This window comes from Lynx canadensis, chromosome B2 (assembly GCF_007474595.2).
Source record: "Lynx canadensis isolate LIC74 chromosome B2, mLynCan4.pri.v2, whole genome shotgun sequence".
In the NCBI taxonomy this organism is placed as follows: domain Eukaryota; kingdom Metazoa; phylum Chordata; class Mammalia; order Carnivora; family Felidae; genus Lynx; species Lynx canadensis.
Genome location: NC_044307.1, coordinates 76494361 through 76509851, shown reverse-complemented (window position 1 = coordinate 76509851; position 15491 = coordinate 76494361).

The following is a 15491-nucleotide window of genomic DNA, read 5'->3' as shown; positions in this document are numbered from 1 at the left end:
ATTATATAATACAGTGTTATCAACTGTAGTCACTATAATTAGATCTTCAGAATTTACTCATCTTAAAACCGAAAGTTTGTACCATTTTATTAATCTCTACCTACTTTCTCCATTCCTCATCCCCTGCAAACCACTTTTCTAATCTGTTTCTATGAGTTTGACTTTAAAAAAAAAAATCTAAGTAAATGTGATACTATGTAGTATTTGTCTTTCTCTGTCTGGTTTATTTCACTTAGAATAATACCCTCCAGATTCATTCATGTTGTCACAGCTGACAGGATTTTCCCTTTTTTTTTTTAAGTCTGAATAACATTCTGTTGTGTGTGTATATATATACATATATGTATATGTATACATGTATATGTATATATATATATATATATATACACACACACACACACACACACACACACCGCATTTGTTCCTCTTTTTCTTTTTTCTTCCTTCCTTCCTTCCTTCCTTCCTTCCTTCCTTCCTTCCTTCTTCTTTTTCTCATTAGATTACTGGTTTATTACAAAGGATACTGAAAGGAATAAAATACTAGATGAGTGAATACACAGGGTAAGGTCCCAAACAAAAGAGAGGTAAACAAATAGGCCTCTTTCACAGAAAGCCTGGGTGCTTCTCTGCTGTGCTGTGGGGTGGTAGCCTTCTCCATCTGTTAGAGTCTTTAGGACTTGCAAGTATAAACCCGACTGGCCACTAGAGCCAGGCTATCTAGGGGTGTCCTCTAGGTGGCAGCTTCAGAAATCAGGGTGCTAGATAAGTGTACAAGCTCCTTTCTGGGAGACACCAGTGACTTCATGTGAGGCAGAGGGAGAGTGCAAAGATGATGTCCGCTGGCCTCTGTCTTTGGGGAGTATTTAAGTAAGCCTTTAGCTATGTGTTAAATTAGATGCTTGCCCCTCAGGCTAATTGCCTTAAGATAACCAAATAAGCTTATCTCAGGAAAGGTCTGGGTTCTTTTCTGTTGGCTGCCTCTACACTGGGCCCTGGTACGGGTAAGTCTAGGTGAGCGCAACATTTAAGAACTGTTTCTCAGTTTGCTGTAGCCTAACGTTTCTCATGGACTCGAGCCCCATTGGCTTTCGTTGTTTTGGGGGTTAGTCTCTTGAGTGCAGGTCTTAAAAGTTAGGATGCCAGGAGTACAATTCAAACCTTTCATTCCTCAAGGAAAAGCTGTGGGTTGTGAATTCCTTCCTGAATCTGGGTTGTCCTGTAGGGAGTGTGGTTTTAGATGAGTTGTGTCTCAGCCTCTCCTAACCACTTTGATGTTTTTTTTTTTTTTTCTCTTATTTGCTCAATGTGCAGGATTCACTCAGCTAGTTTTCAGAGTTTTGTTTTGTTTTCAGAAGAAATTGTTCTATCGTAGCTGTAGATTTGGTGTGTCCACAAGAGGAAGTGAGTTTAGGATCTTCCTACCTTGCTATCTTGAACCAGAACCCTAATGTTATTTTTTTATAGGACTGGATTTACTTATGCCATGCTGCCTTTGATTTTCGATATGTTTCAATCTCCCCCTCCCCCTCCATTTCCCCCTACATTCTTTTGTATTATTGGGTATTTTCAAGTATAACATTTATTTCCTTTAGTGAACTTTCAATTTTATTCTTGAGTTATTTTATTAATTCTTGTTCTGTGGCTTACAACATATAATTTATCAGAATGTGTTTCAGATGTAAATTGCCTTAGTTCCAGTGAAATATAAAAACTTTACTCCCATATAGCTACATTCCCTCCTTCCTCCACTTTTTGTGCTATTATTGTTTTATCGATTATATTTACATATATTATAGATTCAGCAGTACATTTATATAATTTTTATTTTATATAATCTTATGTCTCTTAAAGCACCTGACAGAAAAAAAAGAACACATACACATTCACTCTTTGCTGTATTATCTTTCTTATTTACTTGTCCTGGTTCTCTTTGTTTCTTCCTGTGGATTAGAGTTACCATCCGATACCATTCCTTTATTCCGATATAACTTTTGCCCATTTTCCTCCTTTCTGTTGTAATTGCCAAATATATTGGATGTGTTATAGGACCAGGGATAAAATTATATACATATTGTTTTATATAATTATGTTTTATTTATTTATTTTTAATTTTTTTTTAATGTTTATTTTTGACAGAGAGAGAGAGAGACAGAGCATGAGTGGGCGAGGGGCAGAGAGAGAGAGGGAGACACAGAATCTGAAACAGGCTCCAGACTCTGTCAGCACAGAGCCCAACGCGGGGCTCGAACTCACAGACCGAGATCATGACCTGAGCCGAAGTCGGATGCTCAACCGACTGAGCCACCCAGGCACCCCTATATAATTATGTTTTAAATCAGTTAAGAGAAGAAGAAAAGAAATATACAATAATTCTTTCACAATTATCTACATAATTATTTCTACTGTTACTTCTGGTTTTTTTTTCATGTGAACTCAAAGTTCTGTCTGTTATCACTTGCTTTCAGCTTGAAGAACTTCACTTAGTCTTTCTTGTAAAGAAGGTCTGCTAGCAATAAATTCTCGCAGTTTTGTTTATCTTGGGAAATTTTTATTTCACCTTATTCCTTTTTTCAAAAAGTTTATTTTTTTTGTTTTGAGAGGGGGGGAATCAGAGAATCCCCAGAAGCTCAATGCTGTTAGCATACAGCCTGCAACCTGTAGCAGGTCTCAATCTCCTGAACCGAACCGTGAGCTCATGACCTGAGCCAAAATCACGAGTCAGGCACTTAACTGACTAGCCACCTAGGTGCCCCTCACCTTATTCTTTTAAAAAGTAGTTTGCTTTATATAAGATTCTTATTTGGCATTCTTTTTCTTTCAGCACTTTGAATATGTCATTCCACTTCATTCTGGTTTGCATTGTTTTTATTGAAAAATCAACTGTTATTCTTACTGATTTCTCCCACTTGTGATGCATCCTTTTTTCTCTTTTTCTCTTTGACTTTAAACGTTTTGTACTATGATGTGTTTAGATGTACAACTTGCTTTTATCCTGTTTGGAGTTCATTGATCTTTTTTGTTATGTAGATTAATGGGAGCTTTTCAGCCATTATTTTTTAAAATAATTTTTGTGTCCCTTTCTCTCTCTCCTTTATTCGGTGTTCCTATCGCCTAATGGTGTTCCATGTTTTTCTGAGGGTCTCTTCATTTTCATTCATTCTTTTTTTCTATTTTACTTTCATCTCTATTGACTTATCTTCAAGTTTGCTAATTTATTTTTTCTTGCACGCTCAAATATGCAGTTGAGTCCCACCAGTAAATTACTCATTTTGATTATTACTTTTCATCTCCAAATTTTCATTTCATTATTTTTATAATTTCTATTTTTATTGCTATTCTCTATTTTATAAGACATTAAAATCATACCTTACTTTTATTCTTTAATCATGATTTTATTTATTTCTTTAAATATTGATAATAGCTGTTTTGAAGTTTTTTATTTGCTAAATCTATCACCTGGACCTCTTCAAAGATAGTTTCTATTGCCTACTTTTTTTTAATGTTTATTTATTTTTGAGAGAGAGAGAGAGAGAGAGAGAGAGACAGAGTGTGAGCGGGGTAAGGAAGAGAGAGAGGGAAACAAAGAATCTGAAGCAGGCTCCAAGCTCTGAGCTGTCAGCACAGAGCCCAATGCAGGGCTCGAACCCACGGACTGTGAGATCATGACCAGAGCTGAAGTTGGACTCTCAACCAGTTGAGGCACCCAGGCACCCTTCTATTGCCTGTTTGTTATTTTTCCTGTTTATGTGTCATGGTTTTCTGTTTTGCATATCTATTAATTGTTATTAAAAGCTGGGCATTTTAGATAATTTATGACAGCAACTCTGGATACTAACCGTCTCCCTCCCCCTGTAGGGTCATTGTTGTTTGCTTGGTCATTGCTGTAGACTAAATATTTGTGTCCCTCAAAAATTCATATGTTGAAACCTAATACCCAATGTAATAGTATTTGGAGGTGGTGCCTTTGGGAGGTGATCAGATCATGAGGAGGCCCTGTCATGAATGAGATTAATGCCTTTATAAAAGAGTCACTTGTAAAAGCTCCTTCACCCCTTCTCCATTTGAGGACACAGCAAGAAGGTGACCATCTATGAACCAGAAGGTGGGTTCTCAACAGATAATTAATCTTCCAGGGCTTTGTTCTTGGACTTCTCAGCCTCCAGAGATGTGATACATAAATTTCTGTTGAGTATAAATCACCTGCTTATTAGCAGTGCAGCTAGACTAAGTCATTTTGGTCATTTGTTTAGTGACTTGGTGAAACTAATCTGTGAAGTCTATTTCTCCTGCAGTATGCAACCTATTATTTCTCTGCTCATATTGACTACTTAGTGGTTGCCCCTGGAATAAACCACTTATTGGTTAAATGTCATACTTAAGCCCCTCAGCCAGTTAGATTTTTTACCATTTATCATTATATATGTGTGTGTGGCTTGGAGATTTCTATTACAGTTTAAGGAGTTTACATTTTTGTTCTCTGTATAGCCAGAAGTTAGTAGTTTAGGTTTTTTCAGTCTTTATCATTTCTAAAAGTATAGAATTTTGGTCATACACATAGTGTTCCAGATTTCCAGGGATAACTATGATTTTTATTTTAATCCTGTCTTTGTAGTAGTTGTCACTGGGTCAGAGTAGCTTATTGTTCAGTCAGTTGTGGGTCAGAAGTTGTGTTTAAGCTCCTGTCCCAGTGAGGCTTTGGCCCTGTGTGCATGGGCCTGTGTAAGGCTTGGAGAATGCTTTCAAATATCTATCTGCTATTGTTGCTCCTGTAAGGGCGTAGCCCAGCATATGCACTCAGTTTTCCCGATCCTTATAGCTGGTTGTGAACTCAGGAGAGTTCTTTTGTACCTTTTCCTGGTCCTCTCTCTTAAGTTTCTAGCTGTGCTGCCATTTTGCCTATATCAAGGAGCACCCAGACTCTTCTTAATTGCTCACACAAAAATATCTGTTGCTTTTAACAACATCCTTAAGCATGGAGTTCTCCATGCTCTATTCCAAATGAATCTCATTCCCTCAGGCAGAACTCTAAAGCTCTTTGTCCTTATGGCCTTCGTTTCTTCTTGGGCAGCACTCCCATATTACTTCACTGCACTTGCTTGCTGTGTATAAAATAGAGCTTCCGTCCCAAGAGTGAATCTTGAGGGTGTCTGATTCTTGATTTCAGCTCAAGTGATGATTTCACAGTTTGTGAGATTCAGCCCTGCATAGGGCTCTGTGCTAACAGTACAGAGCCTACTTGGTATTCTCTCTCTCTCTCTCTCTCTCTCTCTCTCTCTCTCCTCTCTGTCCCTCCCTGGCTACCTTTCTCTCAAAGTAAATAAATAAACAATAAAAAAAGTTTGGTTTTTTTTTTTAAATAGTGAACATTGGCTGAGGGAGAAGAGACTCCATCCTTTTAGCTGCACTTACCTGATATAAGTAAAGCTTCTGCAACATGGGTTTGGGGTGGGGAGTGAGGAGCACCAGCAGCCTATCCTGTCCAAAGAGAAACCTAACCCAAACTGGAAGTGAGAAGGAGGAGTGTTTTTGGCAATAGCTGTCTGGAGTAGAGTGCCTGGGATAGAGCTTTAGTAACAAGGAAGGGGAAGGGGAAGAAGTGGATCAAGGACCAAAATTGAGAAATTTAGTAGGACTTCTTGATATATGCCCTTAGGACAATTTCCAGAGACTTTAAATGATTAAAAAGAATAATTATCACCAGCTAAGCTATGTTTTGCCAGGAAAAGTATCTTCTGAATTCTGTATTCTACCATTTTAAAAGCCCCATCCAAATCATTGTTTTCTTAAGCCATTAAGTTTTCCTGTAGGTTGTTATGCAGCATGAGATAACTAAACCAGGCTCCAAAGCGAGATAGAACTAGGTAGAAATCCCAGCTCTACTATTAACAGTGATTTTGAACAAGTTTTCTGAACCTCTGTCTCCTGTTTCCCTGTCTATAAAATGAGATAATTCTTACTGCCTATGGTTGTAAGAAATAATTGAGATAGTGTCTGTAAAGCAGTTGAACAGCACCTAGCCCAAAGTAATTTACTTAGTGAATGATAGATAACAAGTATTAGAGGTCACAAGGGGTATATAAACTTATAAGGAAGACAAATGCAGACAACTGACAGTAAGTTAGTTGCTAGGCTTGCAGAATTGTTCTGTGTGCTGTGATTCACAGACTTAACCAGAGAGCTAGAGAACTAGAACTGGGAGACCCTTGCTTCTGAGAACAGAAAGGCTGTGATTGAATAAGGTTAACAAAGGAAAGTTTTCAGAGAGAGAAGAGTGGATGCAGAACTTTTGGAAACAGCTTCAACCAGAGGGCAGGAATAAGTAGAGGAATCCTAAAATGAGAAAAAAAAGGAGTATTAGGAGAATGTAGAGAGTCTGGAGAATATAGACACACTGAAGCCCAAGGAATAAAAATTATTGAGAGAGTGCTCATGTGGGGGAAAAGGAGTGATGAGTAAAGATCACTAGGACCTTTTGAAGGAGTATTTTTTATAGAGGGGTGGTGGTGGGAGCCAAATTGGTAGGAGTCAGTAGGAGATATGGAAGCAGGGCTGGTGGAAAGGAATAGCCACTTAAAATGGGGATTGAGGATATATTCTCTTGTTTCATAAGGATTTTATTTGTATGTTTTTTTAAGATGAGGATGTGCCTTTAGACGGAGGAAAATAAGGATAATTAGGGATGGGAGAGATAAAATAACGTGCTAAGTGATGGAGAAAGACCACAAAGCTGGCACAAGGGATAGGATTATTGCCACAGGTGGAAGGGTTAGTCTACATAGAGTTTTAAAGAGAAGGTGAATGATGTAAGTGAAAACACTCTATTAATACATAGTTGTTTGGGGTAGAGAGAAGTTGGAACGTATCACATAATCTCAGGCCTCCCTGAAAGTGTGAGACAAATCCATCTGCAAAGACAGTCAGGAAAGTGAGTGTCCAATTTAATGAGGCAGTGAGAGCTTAGAAGAATGTGTAAAGCAAATGTGAGAAATGTGATAAGGAGCCAAACAGACAGTATGGAGAGTGCTGAGTTGAGGTTTCCTGCTCTTTTCTCCTTTTCTCCTTTAGTTTTCCTGGAAATACTTAATATTCGGGAGAAGAGAAGAAAGCAAAGAAAGAAGGTAAGGCAAAGGAAGGTATTTGCACAGGAAGTGGATAATTCAGGCCTAGGCCAATCGATAGGAATAGGAAGCAAAGGGTACAGGGAATCAAGAATGAAGGTGGCAGCATCATTGAAATGACAACCTGCAGGGTTCTGTCTGGATTTGGAGGCTGGCGGGGAAAAATACCATCTAGCCATTTTAAATAATGGCTCAGTAGAGTTGTTTTCAACAGAGGTTGGCAAATTATGGTCCTAGGCCAAATCCTGTCTACCAACTGTTTTTATAAATAAAGTTTTATTGGGACATTACAATGTCCATGCATTTATGTACTGTGTATGGGTGCATTTGCACTATAAAGAACAGTTGAGTAATCCAGACAGAGACCATTGGGTCTGCAAAGCTTAAAATATTTACTACCTAGTTCTTTATAAAAAATGTATGCTGGCCCCTGGTTTATAACACATAAAAGTATACATAACATATTGGTAGATGAAAAAAGCAGGGTATAAAGCAATATTTATCACATGATCCAATTTTCTGAAAAGAAAAAAATTTATAACTATGCCTAGAAAAATGACATAAAAGATACAATGTAAACAATTGTTTCTCTGGGTGGTAGGATTACCAGAGACTCTTTTTTTTTTTCTTCTCTTCCTCCTCCTTATTCTTTTTTGTAAACTCCATCATTTCTACGATATGGGAGGGTAATGGCCTGAGGAAGGATAATTTTATTAAATGTTAACTTTAGTTGATTATATCAGGGTGCTAAATAACATAAGGCTGTAATTTCCTCTAGAAGGATCCAAATAAGCTTGCCCAAAAGATAAAATCTGTGTCATTGACTGCACCTTTACCCCAATCATGCATCCTTCAAAACTGTGATTTTGATTGATAATAACTTGATAACAACAGGTAGTGGATACGCTATGCACACCTTTGAAATGAGAAATCAAGGTCATCAAACTATCTTCATTAGTGTTATGATTACTAAGAAGGAATTAGTATTCAGATAGGAAGTTTCAGGCATGTACATTTAGGGAGAGTAATCTTAGAAGAGAAATATGTGTATAAAGTAAGGTGAATCAAGTTATTTCAGATAAAAAGTAGAATTTGAAATCTAGATCAACTGTCTTCAACAAATGGTATTCTATCAAGGACTTTCAAAAGATGTGGCTGATTTTGATGGCTATTTATTTCCCCGGGACATGCCAAGCACTCTGTCAACACCCCCACAACACCCCACAGAGTCAAAAGTCCATTAGGTACCATCAGTTTTAGTTAGATGATATTTTCCCAGCTTTGTGTGTTTAATTTGTTTGTTTTCATGTTTATGGAGTGCCATTGTCCTAGATACTCTACAGAATTTGGAGACAAATTAGGATGCCTAAACTGTATTGGTGAATATTTATTGCATCACTAAATCTATAGTTGGGAATCAAGTTGGCCTAAGCTAGGATGAAGAAATTGAAGTCAGTCATCAACGAGAAGAGAAGAGATCAAAGACAAAGGAAGGGGAGGGAAGGGACGAGTCAGAAAAGTCCAGAAGCTGAGGGTGGTGTGTGGTGTGGGACTGAGTGAAGAAGAGGCAGAAGAAGTAAAGATCAAGATAAGCTTTGAACAAACATAGGCTCACAGAGACTCTTATCTCTTATCCCAAAGTTGTTTCATGTCACAAATGGGACATCTGGTAGTGGAGGCTTCTAATAGCTGGACCTGTTCCATTCCTTTTCCACTTCCCAGAAGCTATTGATTTAGCAGTTTCAGCATGTCAGACTGTAATCTCACTCAAGAATATTTTTGACTATCTTTACAGTGTTTATTAAATCTACATAACTACTTCTAAAAGTTGTTATGGTGAGAGAAACCTATATGGTTTAAGATCTTGGCCCTAGTGCCTTTGTTTGCAATGAAGTAATTAAAGAATCTGAAGGAATTAAGAATGTTCATTTGGGAAAAAGGATAAATAACAAACAAATAAGCATTTGGATCAGGGAAAAGGGAATAGAAGAGGAATTTAAGGTTAATTACTCTGATAGCACCAGCCTGGCCACCAATGGATATCTGGGGGAAAAATATAACTTATGTAGTTACCAAACCAACTTCCTTAAGGACTTCTCTCTTCTATTCACAATGGCCAGGGCCTATGGGATGGATGAAAAATGACCAACTATCCTATATTTTGCAATGAAGTAGGGTTTGAAAAGAGACCCAAACCAGATTTGTTTCCTGTTTGAGATAAGGTGGAGTTCAAAGATATTCCTAGTGAACAGACCTAGATTCCTGCCTAATAAAAAATAGATTTTTGCTCCAAAGTGATCTAATCTTGACTAAGGTTTAGTCATGAATTTATTGATTTACTCAACACATAGTTTATTGGTTTACTTTCTGTGAGCCAGCACTGACCTAGCTGCTAGGATGCAGGAGTCAATGAAACAGGCAGGGTTTCCTCTCCCTTGTGGCTTGTGGGTCAACCAGAGGGAGTTAAATAGGGAACATGTAACACAGAGTTTCCACTCTGATGCTGATCATTCCCTGACGTGCTGTTGAAGGGCTAGCTACTAGACAGTTTCCCTCAGGAAGAGAAAACCATGTGGTTTACCTAGCTAAGTGCATCTTAGAATAAGTATTTAACTGCATGTTAGGACAAGTCTAATTCAACTAATGATGTCGATCAAAAAGTGGACTGAGAACAAGTCCTGTCTCTCTCCGGCCCCAGTTATTGTCACTATACTTCCCTATGTGAAGGAATCAATTTTAACTCCTCTGTCTGGCTTCCAGGATTCTTCATGATTCTGCCCACTGCCTACCTCACTAATCTCATTTCCTACCACCGATTACTTGCCTCCTATGCCTGATGACTGAACAGTGTTACTGCATATATTCTTCACTCTGCCTGTAATACACCCCCAGTATTGTTCATATGAAGAATTAATACACATAAATTAGGACTCTTTCCCTGTGCTACCTTCTCTATGATTTTTCCTGACCTTTTTACTCATTTACTTCGCCCCTTTATACCACAGTGGTCCTTTAATTACTTATCATTTTATATTGTAATTATTCACCTCCCCAGGCAAGATTGAGAGCTCTCGAGGGAAGAAGGTTAGATAGTATTTGTGTATTTCCCAAAGGCCTAGACCAATGCTTAGAGTTTAATAAGCATTTAATAATTATTTATTGAATGAACAAATGAGTGGGTAAATGAATAAAAAAAGGGAATTCTGGGCAGGAGTGTATTTTAAATGACAAAAAAAGTTGTCAAATAATTCAATGAGGATTAGGCAGTGAATTAATCTTACTGTAAATGTATATTGTGTTGAATAGCAACCAAACTTACAAAGACAGCAAAGAAATGACCCCTGACCTCATGGAATATTCAATCTACAGTATTTAAGGAGACAAAACTAATAAAAAGAGTAAATGCCACAAATAAGTAGAGCATAAACTCACAAACCCAACCCAATCCCTATAGACAGACCTGCAGTCTGGAAGAGTGATTTTAAAGATAGTCAGCACTTTTCATGAAGTAAATGAATCTTATGCAGAATTTAAAAAAGTTGTTTCTGTTGAGTCAAGATGAGAGAGTATTTTAGTCTTTTCAAATGGTGTTGGGAAAACCAAACAGCAACATGCAAAATAATGAAACTGGGCCACTTTCTTACACCATACACAGAGTAAGCTCAAAATGGATTAAACAAAAACCTAAATGTGAGAACTGAAACCATAAAATTCTTAGAAGAAAACATAGGCAGTGATTTTTTGACATTATCCATAGAAATATTTTCTTAGGTATTTTTCCTTTGGCAAGGGAACAATAGCAAAATTGAACTTAGGGCTGTACCAAAATAAAAAGCTTTTTCACAGTGAAGGAAACCATCAACAAAACAGAAAGACCATCCACCAAATGAGAGATGATATTTACAAAGGATATATCCAATAAGGTGTTAATATCCAAACTATATACAGAACTTATACAACTCAACTCCAAAAAACAAAAACAAAAATAACCCAATTAAAAAATAGGCAGAAGACATGAATAGACATTTTTCCAAATAATACACATTGATGGCCAACAGACATATGAAAAGATGCTCAATATCACTTAGCATCAGGGAAATGCAAATCAAAACTACAGTGAGATATCACCTCACACCTGTCAGAGTAGCAAAAATCAAAAACAAAGAAACAACAAGTGCTGGTGAGGATGTGTAGAAAATGAACCCTCATACATTTTTTTGTAGGAATGCAAGGTGGTGCAGCCACTGTGGAAAACAGTATGGAAGTTTCTCAAAAAATTAAAAATGGATTCACCATATGATCCAGGAATTCCACTACTGGGTCTTTATCCAAAGAAAATGAAAACATTAATTTGAAAAGATATATGCATCTCTAAGTCTATTGCTACCTTATTTATAATAGCCAAGATGTAGAAGCAATGCAAGTGTCCACCAATAGATGAATGCATAAAAAAATATCACACACACACACACACACACACACACACTGCAATATTACCAAGCCATAAAAAAATAATGCAATCTTGCCTTTTGCAACAACATGGATGGATCTAGAAGGTATAATGCTAAGTGAAATAAGTCAGAGAAAGACAAATAGCATGTGATTTCATTCATATGTGGAATTTAAAAAGCAAAACAGGGGCGCCTGGGTGGCTCAGTCGGTTAAGCCGCCAACTTCAGCTCAGGTCATGATCTCACAGTCCGTGAGTTCGAGCCCCGCGTCGGGCTCTGTGCTGACAGCTCAGAGCCTGGAGCCCGTTTCAGATTCTGTGTCTCCCTCTCTCTCTGCCCCTCCCCTGTTCATGCTCTGTCTCTCTCTATCTCAAAAATAAATAAACGTTAAAAAAATTAAAAAAAAATAAAAAGCAAAACAAATGAAGAAAGAAAAATGGGACAAACAAAAATAACAGAAACAGGGAGAGCAAACTGGTGGTTGTCAAAGTGGAGGCAGTTTAGGGTTCCTGGTGAAGTAAGTGAAGGGGATTAAGAGTATATTTATTGTGATGAGCACTAAGTAATGTATAGAATTGTTGGATCATTATATTGTACACTTGGAACTAATACAACACTATATTAATTATACTTGAATTTTAAAAATAAATTATTTTTTAAAAGATGGTAAAATATTTTATTTAATTTTAAAGTTTTTTTATTTATTTTGAGAGAGACAGAGAGTGCACCGGAAGGGCAGAGAGAGAGGGAGAGAGAAAGAATCCTAACCAGGCTCCACACTGTCAGCACAGAGCCTGATGAGGGGCTTGAACCCACGGAATCTGAGATCATGACCTGAGCCAAAACCAGGAATTGGGCACTTAACCAACTGAGCCACCCAGGTGCCCCAAATATGGTAGAATATTTTAGAGGTAAAATAAATAGCATAAGTAAAAGGTGGCAGTGAATGAAATAAGTCTGCACTGGAGCTGGCCTGATATTTTGCAATCCCCTTTTGGAATACTGATCTCTTGGTAAAGAATGATTCTAGGAGCTGTTGCAGTGACTTTAGTGGCTTTCAGGGTCACTTGGTTTAGCTGTGGAATGAACTTAGCTGGCTGCAAAGTGTCTCAAGGGCAATGCTGGAATGAATCTCCTTTGTTTCTAGAAGTCAATCAGATTCTCAAGTCAAAGTTAAGTTATACTTGTGGGTTGAGCCAGAACAGTGTGGTGGTGAAGCGTATGGTGGGAGCCTGGCCACCTTCATACTTGTTAATAGCACAAGTGCCTAACCATCCCAATGTGGGACGGCCTTTAATAGAAAGCCCTTCTCAGATCTGCAAAGATCTGGCAAAATATGAATTCAGTCTTTTTGTTGTAGCTTAATAGATTTGTTAATAACACCCATTTATTTTTAAAGGAAGTTAGTGATTTTTAAATGTGATTTTTAAAAACTTTTTTAACGTTTATTTTTTAGAGAGAGAGAGAGAGAGCATGAGAAGGGGAGGGGCCGAGAGAGAGGGAGACACAGAATCTGAAATAGGCTCCAGGCTCTGAGTTGTCAGGCTCTGAGCTGTCAGCACACAACCCGACACGGAGCCCAAACTCATAACCATGAGATCATGACCTGAGCTGGAAGTCAGATGCTTAACCAACTGAGCCACCCAGATGCCCTGGAAATTAGTGATTTTTAAAGAGAGGTTCCCCACAAGAATTTTTAGTGAATAGGGAAAGGAAATATTGACTCAGTGCCTTCTATGTACAAAGAATATTTGAGCTCCAAAACCATCCTGGAATGTGGTATCATTACACCCACTTTACAGATGGGGAGACTGCTACTCAGATAAGTGATTTCTCAAAGGCACATGTGCTAAGATTTGAATCTTGGATGACCTGACTCTAAAGCTCATCCTCTTTCCACTTCATCTCCATTACACCTGCTGCTTACAGGAAACATGTGGGCACAGGTGCATGCATGCACTTAACACACATACACACACTTTTAGATGTAGCAATTGCACAATTCTCAAAACTAAGAAAAATTATTTTCTCTTTACAGCCCTAAAATTTAATAAGAGGAAAGAACTTTTAAACATATCTATCTAGATACTTGTATATGTTCAAAGATAAGTGCCTGAGAATTTGGAACTAGGCAAGGGAGCAAAATGCTTTAGTCTTCCACCTAGTGGAAGGTCAGCACAAAACAAGATGAAGAGAACCAATTCCATACACATGCACAACAGAGTTGCCTACATGGTGAGATTTAAGGAATAAAGAGGGTTCCATCTGCCTTTAAGTCTTTTTCACTCTTGCCTGTTAAATTCTATAAGTTCATATCTTTTAAAATGCCCCAGGGTAAGACATTCTTCCCCGGAGATCTATGTTAAAGTACACAGACTTTTTTATCAGAGTTATTTCAAATAGGACACCAGACAAGTGTATTTGATTGGAGATTGGAGAAGGTGAGAGATTGAAGTTCTAATGCAGAACCACAGTGATGGGAGAGGCCAATTATGCCACATGATTGGGCCCCAGGCCCCTAGCGATAGAAAGCTGCTGACAAGCTTGAGTATAATAAAACTTAACGCAAAAATGTTATCTGGGACTTCCATTTTAATGAGACAAAGATCGTAGGAGTTACAGAGAGCAGGTATATATTAGCATCAGAGTTCATCCTAAGCAGAGAAGGCCATCCTGTAAGGTAGTGAGCTCCCTGACACTGGAGATGTTTAGGGAGGTTGGAAATACCCATAGACAGAATGTTGTAGAGGCTAGACTGCACAGTCTTTGAAGTCCTTTCCAATTATAAAAATCTGTGACGGTTCTATGAATAATTTTGCTAGGTTTCAGAGATTCTTTGGCACCATTAATTTATTCATTCAAGAAACACTGATTTAATTATTAAGTATATTTCATGGCTGGGCACTGTTGAAGCTGAGTACATAACCCCAAAGTTCCTAATGACCTGGGTAAGAGGATAAAACTGACAAGATGCTAGGATCTGTAGGAAAAATAATAATCTAAGAATGTAAAAATAATCTATGCCACTAATGTTCCTCTGTACTCGATATCCCAGTGTCAGACCACAGGGTTTCACATTCTGAGATATTTTACCCTAGCTTTGGTAGACTGGCATGGTAGAGTTTTAAATCACACTTCCTTTTTCAAAAGCTGTAAACCACTGTATCAAAATAAACACTAGTCCAAAAGCTATGGGGGGGAAATGTGTTTACCTGAGCCTGGTTGCAGCCAAATGCAGAGGTATCCTTCCATCTTTTGGAGAAGGAGCCACTGACGTCCATGCCCACCTGCTGGCATTCTGGCCTTAAACAAGCAGGACTCCCTGGCCTTGGCCATCCCTTTCTGTCTTGTTTCTCTAGGCCTAACATCTGCCAAATTGAACTCTTCATTTGCTCCTGCCTAGAAGAATGTTTTGAAGTTTTGTAAAAATGATACTTGCTCATATATGTATGTCTACAGTATAGAATTATAGTCAACAGTTTGTAGCCAAGAGTTTTGTTTTATATATAAAAGTGACCACTTTTTAAATAAGTTCATATATTCAATACCTGAAAGAGTGGTAAACAAACTGAATCTCTCATTTATAAAATACAGACTGGGAAAACCGACCCAATCTGATTCAAGGTCAGAAAATCTTGAATAGGGATAAAAAAGCACGTATGATGCTAATCCTGTGGACATATCTTGGTGAATAAAACTCTGAAGGCTGTAGGTCCTGATTTACAGTGAACATCATATAAATGTTAGCACAGGCTAGGGTATGTACTGCAGTAACAAATTCACCCTGAAACCTCAGTGACTTAACACAACCCAAGTTTGTTTTGGCTTTTTTCTCCTCACTCACACTCCAGGTTCATTGTAAGTCGGTGGGGAGCTCTGTTCCCTCTAGCCATTCCGAAACATGGAAAACATGATACAAGAG